General features: G+C 41.1%; 1 long non-coding RNA gene across 2 annotated transcripts; it reads right to left on the reverse strand.

Annotated features, from left to right (window-relative positions):
* Window positions 1-990: 990 nt before the first annotated feature.
* On the reverse strand, window positions 991-9486 carry LOC137487386 (uncharacterized). 2 transcript variants are annotated; one of them, XR_012384695.1, is made up of 5 exons: window positions 7763-9486; window positions 7581-7672; window positions 3974-4084; window positions 3609-3888; window positions 991-1316 (listed from the first exon to the last, which is right to left on the reverse strand). It is a non-coding gene; the product is annotated as an uncharacterized lncRNA (long non-coding RNA). The 2 variants fall into 2 exon arrangements; XR_012384694.1 differs by lacking the exon at window positions 991-1316 and having other exon boundaries at window positions 2911-3888; window positions 7763-8172.
* Window positions 9487-15775: the final 6289 nt, after the last annotated feature.

A 15775-nucleotide genomic window follows, 5' to 3' on the forward strand; every position in this document is an offset into this window, starting at 1 on the left:
GCATTCTGTGAATGAACGTCGCCTCGTGGTTCCATCCCAAAGGGGGAAGAAATCACTTTCGCGAACGCTCACGCTCAATCTGCCCAGTTGGTGAAATGAACTCCCTAACTGCATCAGAACAGTAGAGTCACTCGCTACTTTCAAGAAACGACTAAAAACTCAACTATTTAGTCTCCACTACACTTCCTAATCTGCAATTGCCTCTCTGAATATCACACTAACTGTACAAAAAAATAAATAAATAAAAAAAATAAGAATACTAATACTACTAATACTTCCCTTCTTAGACTTTACAGACCTGAAACTTGCTTATAGCACTTATTCATTGTTGCTCTTGGTTGTGTAAATTGCTCATTTGTAAGTCGCTTTGGATAAAAGCGTCTGCTAAATGACTAAATGTAAATGTAAATGACAAACATGGATTTCAAACGCTCCAGTCTCCGTGTGTTGGTGCAAATGCTTGGTAAAAAGTGTGAAGCAATGATCATTATACATGAGCATATGAATATGATGGTCAATCAGCAGTGTTCAAGAATCCACTCAGCAGCACTTAAGATGCATTATCATATTTTGTACATTTGTATTACTGATACCAAGGATACTTTTGACAATGGTAGTCTACTGTAGAAAATCAGTTTATGGATTCCTGATTAACATTATCTTTTCTGCACTTGGGATGTTAAGTTTATTTTTTGATGCATGTTGTTTAAATGCATTTAAGCCTAAATGTTTTTGGGTAAACATTTGTTTCCACACATTGACACACCTTTTGTGGTAGTAATAAGCTCTAATGGAAAACAACTTCCTGTTAGCATACTGAGAAACTTGTAATTGATAACTACGTCTTAAGGTTCTAAACCTATGCAAGACAAATTAATGCTACTGTGTTTGATATACGTTCTACAAAAATAGTTTTGATACTGAATAAATTATCACTTTTCACAACGTAAAATTCATCAGTTTCAATAATTTCCCTAATAAATTACACTTAAAACATTGACAGTTTTTACTACATACATATTACTATAAACTATCAACAGGTGTATAAAAACAGCATATACAGAACATAACAAAGACTGGCACTTGTAGCTATTTCAATGTCCAAAAATGTTTATGTCATTAAATTTAATGCAAATTCGCGTGTTTGCAAATATAACCAATAACCAAAGGATAAGGACAGTGGTGGGGTTCACTTGATTCTGTAGACTAGCAAGCCCTGCAGGTGACTAGGGACAAGGTATTTCTGGGACAATGACTCCACTGTCAGAGTGAGCTGTGTGTTGATTGTTGAACAGCATCTCCTTAGATTGCAAAATCTGGCATTGGAAAAGAGGAAAGGGGGTGGGGAAGGGCATTAGATATTAATTATAAGAACAATCAGCATACAAAGTATGACAGTATGGTTTTTGATTACAGAGTTCCCACCCTAAGCTAAACAATCAAATAAAAATAAACAATCAAATAAAAATAAAAATAAAATTCCTAAAAAAATTTTTTTTCATGACCTAGTATAATGATTGGTAATAACAGGCCACTGTTGTATTTTGCCAGAGATGTATAGTAACGAAGTAGAACTACTTCACTACTGTACTTAAGTACTAAAAGGCAGTATCTGTACTTTACTGGAGTATTATTTTTTTCTCCTAATTCCACTTTTACTTAAGTACATATTTTCCATGAGTTTAATACTTTTACTCCGATAGATTTTTTATGTGCTGCATCGTTACTCGTTACTAGGGGTGTCAAAATGATTGATATCAGTTCAGTAATAATAGGTCATAACCGGTTATTACGTGATGACGTCATTTATCTCATATGCGCGATGTCACAATACTATGGCGAAGGACGGAGGCGCGAGGGCGAGGCGGCACAGCATACCAGCCGCTAGTTTACTATTTGGGAGAAATATTGTAAAACTTAACCTCTGTCTATCTCTCGCTCTCTCACTTTGGACATTTGATTCGCTGGCCAGTTTGTAAGGTAACTTTTCCTCTCTTCTTAGCTGTTAAAGCTGTGGATCCAGACATAAGCGTGCCTCATGTGCAAGCTTTTTCCACTGTGTCTATTACCTGTGATAATCGCGCATTCTTCCCGCCATGGGTGAACAGCGCTTATATTTCTAAAGCTCTTTCTGTTGAGGAAAATAACCAATCATAGCCGTGTAAGACCCACCTGTCAGCGCTCAAAAAGCAGGCGGGATAATATTGACATGAGTTTATTAGCTGTAAATGCTCGTGCTGTCTTCTGTGCATGAGTTTTGTTTGATACAGTACATCCAGAAAAAGTGTTTTCTTTGAGCAGGTCAAATTAAGGACACAGTTCGTATATCTGACTGCTGCATTAAAGGACAAAATTGTATTACAAAAAAACCCTTTAACTCTTAATTTCTTAACTGATTAATTTCTTAATCAGCCTCTACCAAATGGTTGAGACTTTAGTTTATGGTAAAAGTACCAGAATTAATAAATATACTACAGAAAATATGAACTGTAAGACCAATTTATTTAAAATCATAATAAAAATAAATAAAAATTAATACTAAATCATAGCCATAAGCCATAAAATATTTCATATTTTCATTTAACACAGTAATATACACGTTTTCAACACAAAAACAAGTTAATTAGTGAAGCAGGATTTAGTTTGATATTTAAAATAAACAAAACAATTAGTGTATTTTGACTGCTTTCTTTAATAACTACATTACACAATACTTGTACTTTTACTTTCAGTACTTGAGTAGTAAATTTTTAAATAAACTACTTGCAATATTTAAGTACAAAAAATGTTGAATACTTTTGTACTTCCACTTAAGTATGGTGCTTAAAGAGCACTTCTACTTCTACTCAAGTCAATTTTTGATAGAGCACTTGTACTTTTACTTAAGTATGGGTCTCTAGTACTTTATACATCTCTGTATTTTGCATAATAGTAAAATGGTTTTGGGTGGAACATAACTTTGCAATGATTTAATTTCCACTATGAGAACAACGTTAGAAAATGCAATTTACTTATTTTTTTACTGTTTGCATACCTAACCTAACCTCAATAATAGATTACAGACTTTACTTTTATCTTTTAGGTCATCTTTTTAAAATCCAGACTTTGGAGTAGACATTTGGAAGACAAGGCTACTAAGTTACATTTTCCTGGCTTGTTTGCCCTAGTTAGCAGGTAGTCTGGAGATTGCATTTGACTTCAGAGACTAGTTGTTGATGGGCCTGAAAACATTCAATATCTAATAGGAACAGATATTACATTACATGACTTTTTCAAAATTCCATGACTCATGGAAACTCTGTTTTGCACTTTCATACATTAAACCTTATATTCATATAAAGTCCAAATGTTTTTTTTTTTTTTTTTACTGATGGATATGTTTACACATAATTTGTCTGATTGTATAAATTTTTTTAACAAAAATTGTAAAAATTTATTTTTGTACATTTTTAAAGATAATGATAAAAATGTATAATGTATGCACTTAGCACATACTTAATTAGGTAATGACTCATTTGAAGCTAAGTAAAACTGGAGAAATATTATCATATATATTAATTGTTGTTGTTGTTGTTCAAGTGTATTGCCTTAAGTGGCATATACTATACCTCTGAAAAATCAGGCTCTGAGACAGGTGCTTGCAACATCCCGATATTCCAGAGCTCGTTTGGTGTCAAGTTTCCCTCCAAGTTTCGCAAGGGATGACAATTTCAGATATCTGTAAAATGCTGCAAGTCTGCATGAATTCTGGGGATGAAAACATATCCTACACAGAAAAGGTCAACATCACTGGACAGATCAATGAATCTCTCCTCTTCTTAGGTGTGGAGCACATTGTAGTAACTTGATGTTACAGAGGTCCAAACATCTCTCCACAACCGGTCCACTCTAAAACAGACAGAAAAATTTATAAAGTATGAAAAAAAGGTTAATTGCAAAGCATCTTTCAAGTTTATTTTGTTTACTTAACTACCTCTTATTGTGCACACTTTTGCCAGCAATAAAGCTGCCACGGCCAGTTCCTCTCACATTAAACATGCACCGAGCAATGTCTACATTCTCAACCCCTTGGTCTGCTCGTACTCTTTTAACAGAAAAGTCAGAAAGAGTTTTTTATTCATTCAAATATATGACTTTACTTTTTTATATTAAATATGCATCATAAAAATTCTTAAAATTTTTAAAACTTCAGAGTTCTTAAGCAACAATACAATGACTTAACTAATCTCTTAAACTAATGTTTTCTAGATAATAATAAATAAAATAAATATGCTTAAACAATAGGCCCTCCAAATCTTTTTTATTATTATTTTTTTTATCTCTTCTCACCATCTCTCTGTCACGGTTGCAGGTTTGTGCACTTCTCCGGAGTGTGTTATTGATCACGTGGGTTTATTTTGTTTTGGTTGTCCATGTGGATTTGTTATGCTCACGTGTTATGATGACACTCAGTTGGTCTGATTAGTTCGCCAGCTGAGGCTCATCATGGTGCCTAAATCTGAGTGACGCTTTTGTGTTTCTGTGTCAGTTCGTTACTATCGCTCAGGTGTGTGTGCTGTCTGTGCTCAGGCCCTGAGGAGAATCTGGATCTGGTTTACCTGTTCTGTTCCTGCCCTGTGTTCTGCGTCCCTCTAGCCTGGCACTTTCTGGTTTATTTGTCAGATACAAATAAACATTTTGTCACATGCACTTGGATCCTCCCTGACCCTTATTTAAAAGTAACAGAACAAACTGACCTTTACATGGATCCAGCAAGTGTCTCCCAGATCTCCAAATTTGTCTCTCAGAGCAACGTAAGGATTGATCGACAGGATAAGGCCCTGGCCACTACGGCTCAGGCGATCCAGGCCCTGGTTGGCCAAGTTTCACTGCTGACTTCCCAGGTCCAACAACTGGTTACCCGAGCTGCACAGGCTGATACTGCACCGACCCCCGAGACTGCACCGACCCCGGAAGAGTTACCAGCGCCTGCGGTTCTTGGTCGCTCTATTGAGCCGCGCCTTCCACCTCCGACCAGCTACTCTGGAGAGCCTCTCTTGTGCCGATCCTTTTTGTCTAAGTGTTCCCTTTACATCTCGCTGCAGCAGTCATTATTATCCTCCGAGCAATCTAAGGTGGCGTTTGTCATCACCCTCCTTTCGGGCAAGGCGGCCCAGTGGGGAACAACAGCATGGGAACAAAAGCTACCATGCTGTTCTACATTTGACCTGTTCTCCAAAGAACTTAAAAAGGTCTTTGTTCGGGCCGCTTTCGGGAGAGAGGCCGCCCGAGTCCTCGCTGAACTCCGCCAGGGGAATCGGAGCATGGCGGAGTACTTGATTGAGTTACGAACACTAGCCAATGAATGCGGCTGGAACTCGGAGGCGCAGTGGGACATGTTTCTGCACGGATTATCTGATCGTCTTTAGGATGCGATCTATTCCTCAGATCTTCCAAAGACTCTTGATGAGTTGGTAGATTTGGCCATCCGAGTGGACACCAGACTGCTCCGACGTGAGACTCGCCTGCAGCAGAGCAGGTTTCCAGTTTCCGTCCCTGACTTTCCGCCGTTGGCTGCTACACCGAAAGTGGTAAGCGCTGACCCGGAACCCATGCAGCTGGGGAGATCCCGCTTGTCCAAACAAGAAAAGCGCCGACAGAGAACGGAGGGACTCTGCCTCTACTGCGGAGGGGCGGGTCACCGGGTGGCTTCCTGTCCCGTAAAAGATAACACCCATCAGTAGGTAAGAGGTTACTGATGGGTGAAATTAGTTTGGACAAATCCTCTACGGCTGCTACTTTATTGCCCGTCACTGTATCATGGGGTTCATGACACAGTCATGACACCCATGCCCTCGTCGATTCCGGGGCGGAGGGAAATTTCATTGACTCCAGTTTCGTTTTCAGTTCTAAACTTCCGGTTATAGCTCTGTCACAACCCATTGCAGTACGCGCCCTCAGTGGGCTTTCCCTTTCTATTTTCACTCACTCCACCAAACCCATAAAACTTATGACGTCTGGAAATCATGTTGAACACATTTCATTTTTTTTAACAGACTGTTCCAACTCACCAATGGTTTTAGGACATCCTTGGTTAATTCTTCATAAACCTCACATTAATTGGGGTCTTAATTCCATATTAACAGACAAACGGAGTAACGGACAAACAGAGGGCCAACCAAGATCTCGAGCGCATGTTACGTTGTTTGGTTTCCCAAAATCCCTCCTCAGTCAGCAGCTCCCATGGGTGGAGTACACACACAATTCATTACCTGTGTCGGCTACGGGCCTCTCTTCATTTCAGTGTAGCTTAGGTTACCAGCCACCAGCCTTTCCCAGTCTGGAATCCGAAATTGCGGCCCCCTCCGCCCAAGCCTTTGTCCAGAGGTGTCGACGCACTTGGAGCAGGGCCAGACAGACCCTCCTCCAAGTGGGTGCGCGCACCAAGGCTAAAGCCTATCGCCACCGGTCGAAGCCTCCCGTTTACGTCGTCGGTCAAAAAATGTGGCTTTCACCTAAGAATATTCCTTTGCATTCCGTATGTAATAAACTTGCATCTAAATTTATCGCCCCATTTACTGTCATCAAGATCATTAGTCCGGTGGAGAATATATCCCGTGTTTCATGTTTCCAAATTAAAGCCTGTTTTTCATACGGCCATTAACCCGCCCACACCGGTCCCCCCGCCACCTCTCATAGATGGGGAGACCGTTTATTCGGTTAAGCGCATTCTGGACTCGAGACGGAGGGGACGAGGATTTCAATACTTGGTGGACTGGGAAGGTTATGGTCCGGAGGAGAGGAGTTGGGTTCCTGCAAAGGACATATTGGATCACTCTCTCATCGATGATTACAATCGCCGGGTAAGCTCTTCTAGGAGCACCAGGAGGTGCTTGTAGGAGAGGAGGTAATGTCACGGTTGCAGGTTTGTGCGCATCTCCGGAGTGTGTGTTTGATCACGTGGGTTTGTTTTGTTTTGGTTGTCCATGTGGATTTGTTATGCTCACGTGTTATGACGACACTCAGTTGGTCTGATTAGTTCGCCAGCTGAGGCTCATCATGGTGCCTATATCTGAGCGACGCTTTTGTGTGTCTGTGTTAGTTCGTTACTATCGCTCATGTGTGTGTGCTGTCTGTGCTCAGGCCCTGAGGAGAATCTGGATCTGGTTTCCCTGTTCTGTTCCTGTCCTGTGTTCTGCGTCCCTCTAGCCTGGCACTTTCTGGTTTATTTGTCAGATACTAATAAACATTTTGTCACTTGCACTTGGATCCTCTCTGACCCTTATTTACATTTAGTCATTTACATTTACATTTAGTCATTTAGCAGACGCTTTTATCCAAAGCGACTTACAAATGAGGACAAGGAAGCAATTTACACAACTAAGAGCAACTTACACAACTAAGAGCAACAATGAATAAGTGCTATAGGCAAGTTTCAGGTCTGTAAAGTCTAAACGATTTAAACGTAACACTCTCTCTACCAGCCAACTGACAGTAGTTCTTTTAAAATTGTTTAAAATGTTTTAAATGTTCAAACTAGTACTATGAAATCACACTATTTGTCAGAAAATTGTGGCCATTATTTAGTGCAATGTACATACCTTGATGGCCATCAATTTTTGTTCACTCCATTCATGAAAAATCCAAAAGCTGTACTGGCTTTGTTATTCCCAGCAACATCCAAGTAGAAGACCTGTTCAAGAGGGAGACATGCAAAGTCTAATTTTGTGCAAGATATGCAAGACAAATTGGTATACACATGAAATGACGGATTAAAGATTACCTTCTGCGAAAAGCCATCAACAGCCCCAAAAACCACTATATTATATTTATTAAAACAAGTGTATAATGAGGAATTAAAATGAGATTACAAAGACAACATTTCATACACAATAAAAACTAACAAAAGTATGATAGCTATGATTAATTATACAATAATTTTTAAGATGGAAATGAATATATATATATACAGTATTTGTACAACAGTTCTGTCTGGTTCTTGAATCTGATTGGCTAATAACCGTGCAATATTTCGCAATATCAGAACTTGTACCGCTTCCTCACCCTTTAACCTTTTGTATCAATTCACCCACATAGACTGACAGTTTGACAAATATTGCAGCTGTTAGGCACGATGTACATTTGAGGCTTTTTTTAGTAAAAAATATAGTTTTTTTTAGAGATTGCAACTATGCTCTTTATTCAAGGATAGTGCCTATTTTAAATATTTATAATTTCTGAGATATAGCATAATCCACAAAATGGCTACAGAGACTGCATAATAAGCCCTGAAAGGAGAGGAAAATTTTTAAACTACAGCTGATCAAATCATTATTAAACTGGTGAGTGACTTTCTGAGTTGATCTTTCTCTCTTTTGTATGTTGTAGTGCTGTATTTATTCTATAGTAATTTTAATGTTTTGAGTGTGAGATTGTAATCGCATATCAGGAACGTGTATTTTGTGTTGACCACGCTTTGTATAACCCTGAGTTACTTTTTTGGTTGGCCATCTGTTTGTTTCTAATCAATCTCTTGTTTTTTTTACTGCAGTCCAGTTCAGTAAACAGAGAAAAAGAAGATATGCCCACATGTGTTTAGTGTTTTTCCTTATAGCAATCACAACAGTAATCTGGTAGTGATTGCGCTGCTTTTATTTGAGTTAATTATTGTGATCTCCGAATTGCAACAAAGAAATACTGGGAAAATCACACTCGAAGCAGTGTGATGTGGTTGTATATCGTCACTGGTGGGACACTAAAGCACTTGTGGCATTGTGCCAACGGATGTCTCCCACCAGTGCTGATATACAGCCACATCGCACTGTTACAAGTGTAATATTGTGGCATGAACAGCATAAAATGAGAAGGAAAAATGCTAAACACATTTGGGCATTTTTTTTCTCTTTGTTTACTGAACTAGTCTGCAGTAAAGAAAACAGGAGATTGATTAGAAACAAACAGTTGACCAACCAAAAAACTCAGGGTTATACAAAGAGTGGTCAACACAAAATACACACATTCCTGATATGCGAGTCCCATGTCATACTAAATGTCATACTAAATAGCACTACAACATACAAAATAGAGATCGACTCAGAAAGTCACTTACCAGTTTAATAATTTGATCAGCTGTAGTATGAAATTTACACTGGGTTTCTTCTCCTCTAAGGGCTTATTATGAGTTCTCTGTCGCCATCTTGTGGATGGACAACATCAACCCTCTTTACTCTGCTTAATGACAGGCTCTCTCAGAAATTATAAATATTTGAAATAGGCACTATCCTTAAATAAACTGCATATTGGCAATATAAACAACTACATTCTAGCCTAAAAAAGCCTCAAAAGTATATCATGTTGCCCAACAGCATCAGTATTTGTCAAACTGTAGAGCGTCCTCTGCTTGTCGCTGTATGTGGGCGGAGTAATACACAAGGGTAAAGAGGTGGAACTAGTGCTGTTATTTGCAGAATATTGCATAGATATATCAGCCAATAAGATTCAAGAACCAGACAGAACTGTTGTGTGTGTGTATATATATATATATATATACACACACACACACACACACACACACATATGTATGTGTGTGTGTGTGTGTGTGTGTGTATGTATATATATATATATATATATATATATATATATATATATATATATATATATATATATATATATATATGATATGTGTGTGTGTGTATTATTACTTTTTTTACCTTATCAACTTGTGATTGGTGTCTATGTGGAGAAGAGACAAGGGAGCAGGAACAGAGTATACACGTCTTGCAATGCAAGACAGCTGGACCATTCTTGAAAGTACCCCCCCCCCCCCCCCAGCACCATCTACACGTTGCATAGACATCTTTACTTGTCTCCATGTAATTCTGTGTCCCCTTGCTTGTAGAGATCCTTTTACAAGCATATATCCAGCATGAGGCATTCTTTCTTTTATTGATCTAACCTTCTGATCAAGCTCATGATCTGAAATATGTGAATAGCTGTTCTTTACGGACAAATTTTCCTCCTTCATTCGCCTGTATAAGGTAGATCTTGAAATACCATGCACTTTAGCCAAAGAGGCCAGTGGTAAGTGCATGCTGAGCATCTTGAAGTCTTTCTCTTGGTATGCTTAACTTGGTGTGACAAAGGAGTTTGTCACTGGCCTGCGGCAGAGCTGTACACCCACATATTCACGCACACACACATAACTTACCTTCACTCCACCAGCCGATCTACCGGGTGCACACGGGAGATTGCGCTGTAATAAAAACACATACACGCACAAACACATTATATACTCCATTAATCCTTGCATATTCTGACACGCCATAAACCACACCGCATACATTTGTCTCACCTGTGTGTCCGTTTGTGTTTGTTTGTCTCTCCCGGGTTGCGCAATCGCGGCTACGGGAGGCAAAAGGGGCCAAAAAGGTCATGCACAGCATTTCATGCACAGTGGTGCGCTGCGCATGCGCTGAGTGGTTGGGCACCTGGGGGAGACTATGTGTTTTATGTGGGGGATGAAAAGAATGGGAAAACAATGAAAAAAGGAGTATTCATGACATGTGAAAATGCTGATTTAATAACTTTGGTTTTAAGTTATATAGTAATACAAATGAAGTGTATGAAAGTGTGAAATGCTTACCTGAAAGATTTGTTTATGTCCATACTTACCTTATACTTACCTTCAATATAGTTTAATCTAAACTGGGCGGAGTCACTCACTATAAATAAAGTGACTTGTGCTCAGTTCAGTGTGGGAGTCGTAGGAGATAGAAGGTGTGAGTAGTGGCGAATGGTTGGTCTGATAATTCTGGATAGCAAATATTTTGTATATAATTATTTTGTTATTTATTGTCTCTATTTGTTTGTTTTGTTGTTTGTTTATTTTTTTGTATATATATATATATATATATATATATATATATATATATATATATATATATATATATATTTATATATATATTTGTTTTTTTTTGTTTTTTTTTGTCTACTTTATTTTTGGGATTTTTGGAATGGAAACTTTTGCACTGTAAATAAACGCACCTTGCACCATAGTGCTACGTCGGCTGAGCCATCATTAACTTTTTTCTTGTTTCACACACCCGAAAAGCGCCTCTGTGTGACAAGTGGTGTCAGAAGTGGGATGGCCAGTCGTAGAAAAGTGACTTCTGAAAAGTCAGGCCAGGAAGGGTCTGCGGTCACAAAAACCTGTGCTGGAAGAGGTAGCATGGGACACTATGGACGAAGAGGAGACAGCCAGTGCAGAGGGTGCCGAAGCCAGGTCCCCTAGAGTTAAATCTGAATTAAAAGGTATGGAGAGCGATGTAGTGGCATTGATGAGGACATTTCTGACAGCTTAGTCAAAAAGGGAAGAAGGCCTCATCTATGAGCTACTGGGGTTGCGAGAGTCACTGCAACGCTCAGTTATACCAGAAACATCACCAAGCCAAAGTCTACGCCTAGATCTACCCACACCTGCAGCTTCACGAATTCGGGGACCGTCAGTCACGCAGAACCCGACACTGTCGACGCAGAGGGCAGCAGACTCACCACCACCACCACCAATGCGACCAGAGTCACGGATGCCAGCATTTCAAGAGGGAGAGGACGTGGAGAATTACTTGCGTCGTTTTGAGCGTCTACCAAAGACCTGGGGTTGGCCGGAAGAAGAATGGGCGAATAGACTAGTACCCCTTCTCACCGGAAAAGCGCTGGAGGCATACCTCGCGATGGCCGAAGATCGGGCGGAAGTCTATAAGGATCTTTGGGAGGCACTGATGGCGAAATTCGATTTATCAACAGAGACCTACCGACAACGATTTCGGCAGACATCTATTCCTGCTGGAGAAACACCGACGGAGACCTACAATCGCCTCAAGGGGCTCTACAAACGATGGATACGTCCCGAGCAGTGCACAAAGGAGGAGGTAGGAGAGGCTGTCATCCTCGAGCAGCTGCTACGAGTACTGCCATTGGAGGTACGGACCTGGGTGAGAGAGCATGAGCCGACCGATGGGCTGAATGGAGCAAAGTTGGCAGTCCAGTACTTGAATGCACACCGAGGAGGTCAGATGTATGCCCGTTCTACACCAACACGAGGGGCCAAGCACACTGATACATCTGGAAAAGGTACTGTCTCTGTTTTTCCTACTAAAAAGCTTATTTGCTATTACTGTCAACAAAAGGGGCACAAGGCGTCGAACTGCCCAGTACGCAAACCCAAACTCACCTGTCTGTGTTATGTTCCAAGAGAGGGGGACGTAAAAGACAGGGTGACGTACACTAATCGACACATAGACGTCACCGTGAATGGACAAAACATAAATGCACTCATTGACACTGGCAGCACATTTACACTGATAAAACAATGCTACATTCCAAGAAACACCATTGACTTTACACACACACAGAACATCCAATGCGTACATGGGGACAAAAAAGACTATCCTACCACTGAAGTGACTCTTGTTATCAATGATCAACCATACTTGATGTCAGTGGGGGTAGTGGATGCTTTACCTGTAGGTATGGTTTTGGGATGGGACCTACCTGTGTTGAACGAACTGTTAAGCAATGCTGTTGAAAGTACCAATGTGAATGATGTTATATCATGTCCTGTGCTAACACGCTCACAAACCAGAGCGGGTTTAGAGCCCTTACCTGCTATGGATGACAGTTTGATCCAAGGGGAGGGGGGTAAACCAAAAAAGTCACGGCGACAGCGCCGTCTTGAGAAGCAATTGGGTTCACCTATTGTGGAAGTGTCAACTGAAGGGTTGAAGGTGACTGAATGGGATATCCCTAAAAATATTGCACAGTTACAAGCTGAAGATGTAACATTGAAACCTTTGTTTGCTAAAGTGTGTGAGGGGGAAAAACAAATTGAGACGCTAGGGGCAGAGAAATATGTGATAGAAAAGGATGTACTATATGTGTTGTCTGATGGTGTCAAACGTCTTGTTGTGCCTACATGTTGCAGATCACTCATATTACATCTAGCACACACCATTCCTTGGTCTGGACATTTAGCACACCAGAAAACCTACCAACGCATCGGTACACGATTCTATTGGCCTTCCATGTATACTGACGTACACACATATTGCTCCACATGTATTGTTTGCCAGAAAACCAGCTCTGTTCACAGGTCAGCGCGAGTTCCTTTGCATCCATTACCTGTCATCGAAACTCCATTCAAATGGATCGCCATGGACATTTTTGGGCCACTGGAAAGAAGCAGTACAGGCAACCAGTATATATTAGTCATTTGTGATTACGCTACACGATACCCTGAAGCATTCCCTCTATGCAGCGTCACAACTGCTAAGGTAATCACTGCATTAACACAACTGTTTTCCAGAGTTGGATTCCCGCAAGAGATCATCACTGATCAGGGCACTAATTTCACATCAAGACTGATGCAGTTACTGCACAAGCAGCTGGGCATCCATTCCATCCGCACAAGTCCCTACCATCCACAAACCGATGGATTAGTAGAGAGATTTAATCAAACCCTCAAAAGGATGTTGAGGAAATTTGTAAGTGACAACAGCAAAGACTGGGACAAGTGGCTTCCGTTCCTGCTATATGCATACCGAGAGGTCCCACAGGCATCCACAGGCTTTTCGCCTTTTGAACTCCTGTACGGATGGCAGGTGCAAGGTCCTCTCAATCTGGTGAAGAGGAGTTGGGAAGCATCAAGCACTACAGCCGAAGGAGAAACTAATATTGTAAAGTTTGTATTACAGATGAGAGACAGACTTGAGAAGTACCGAGAGCAAGCTCAGGAGAATCTGGAGGAAGCTCAGAAGAACCAGAAGCTGTGGTGCGACAAATGGTCTCGACGGAGAGAATACCAACCAGGACAAAAAGTGCTGTTACTATTACCATCTTCCACAAACAAACTATTGGCAAAGTGGCAGGGTCCCTATGAGATCACTAAGAAGAAGGGTCCTGTTACCTATGAGGTGTTTCATCCAGATAAGGGGTAGAAAAATCAAACCTACCACGTCAATCTTTTGAAGGAATGGCGGGAGCCAGGACCTGAGTAGAAGAAAGGTATGTTGGCCTGTAAGATAGAGACACCTGAAGCAGAAGATGACGACAAGGGGGACTTTGAAACCCCAGAACACTTGCAGTCAGCGGTAAGCCTGGAACATCTGCAAGAGAGGCAAAGAGTGGAACTGACCGAAGTGTTAAACACCTACCCAGAATTACAGAGAGGAAGACCGGATGAACAAACTTGATGGAGCACAAAATCTGTCTAACGGAAGCAACACCTATTCGTCAAAGGCCATGTAGAGTGCCTGAAAGCCTGATTAAACCCTTGAAGGAAGAGCTGAAGATGATGTTGGAAATGGACATCATAGAACCATCGACTAGTGCTTGGAGTAGTCCAATAGTCATTGTACCTAAGAAGGATGGTACGCTGAGAGTATGCCTGGACTTCAGGAAATTAAATGCGGTGTCCAAGTTTGACGCTTACCCGATGCCACGCATCGATGAACTGGTCGAGAGGATTGGGAGAGCCAAATACATCACTACTTTGGACCTCTGTAAAGGATACTGGCAGGTACCCTTGGAGAAGACGAGCAGGGAGTATACTGCATTTAGGACACCAGTGGGGCTATACCATTTTAAGACCATGCCCTTTGGTCTTCATGGAGCTCCCGCAACGTTCCAAAGACTCATGAATCAGGTATTAAGAAACTGTGAGGAGTACAGTGCCGCATACCTGGATGACGTAGTCATTTATAGTACTACCTGGACCGATCATGTACACCATCTGCACAAGATTCTGCAGAAGATACAGGGAGCTGGTTTGACACTGACCGTCGCCAAGTGCGAATGGGCCAGACAAGAAACAAGGTATCTTGGGTTCCAACTGGGGAATGGAGAGATACGACCACAAGTGGACAAAGTGGAGGCACTCTGCAACTGTCCTAGACCTCGTACCAAGAAGGAGGTACGATCCTTTCTCGGACTGGTGGGATGGTATCGGAGATTCATTCCTCAATTCTCTGAAAAAGCAGCACCCTTGACGAATTTGACGGCTAAAGCCATAAAGAATCCGATTCCGTGGACCGAAGAATGTGAGAAGGCTTTCATTACCTTAAAAGAGAGAATGTGTACTGTACCTGTTTTACGAAGCCCAGACTTTACAAAGAAGTTCTTGGTACAGGTGGATGCCTCAGCGAGAGGAATTAGAGCAGTGCTTATGCAGGAGGATGAAGGTCAGGAACACCCCATCCTATACCTGAGTAGAAAGCTGTTGCCACGAGAGACCAGATATGCCACCATTGAAAAAGAAGGATTGGCTATAAAGTGGGCACTGGACAGTTTGAGATATTACCTGATGGGTAGAGAGTTTACCCTAGAAACGGATCATAGAGCCTTAACCTGGATCAATACAATGAAAGACCAGAATGCCAGAGTGACCAGATGGTACCTGTCACTGCAGCCTTTCAAGTTTAATGTAAGATACAAGGCGGGAAAGAGCAATGTCACAGCAGATTACCTGTCACGATTGCCTGACGTCGGCAATCTAGGAGAGGTGGGAGGTAATGTGACAAAGGAGTTTGTCACTGGCCTGCGGCAGAGCTGTACACCCACATATTCACGCACACACACATAACTTCCCTTCACTCCACCAGCCGATCTACCGGGTGCACACGGGAGATTGCCCTGTAATAAAAACACATACACGCACAAACACATTATATACTCCATTAATCCTTGCATATTCTGACACGCCATAAACCACACCGCATACATTTGTCTTACCTGTGTGTCCGTT

This window comes from Danio rerio, chromosome 8 (genome assembly GCF_049306965.1).
Source record: "Danio rerio strain Tuebingen ecotype United States chromosome 8, GRCz12tu, whole genome shotgun sequence".
Taxonomy (NCBI): domain Eukaryota; kingdom Metazoa; phylum Chordata; class Actinopteri; order Cypriniformes; family Danionidae; genus Danio; species Danio rerio.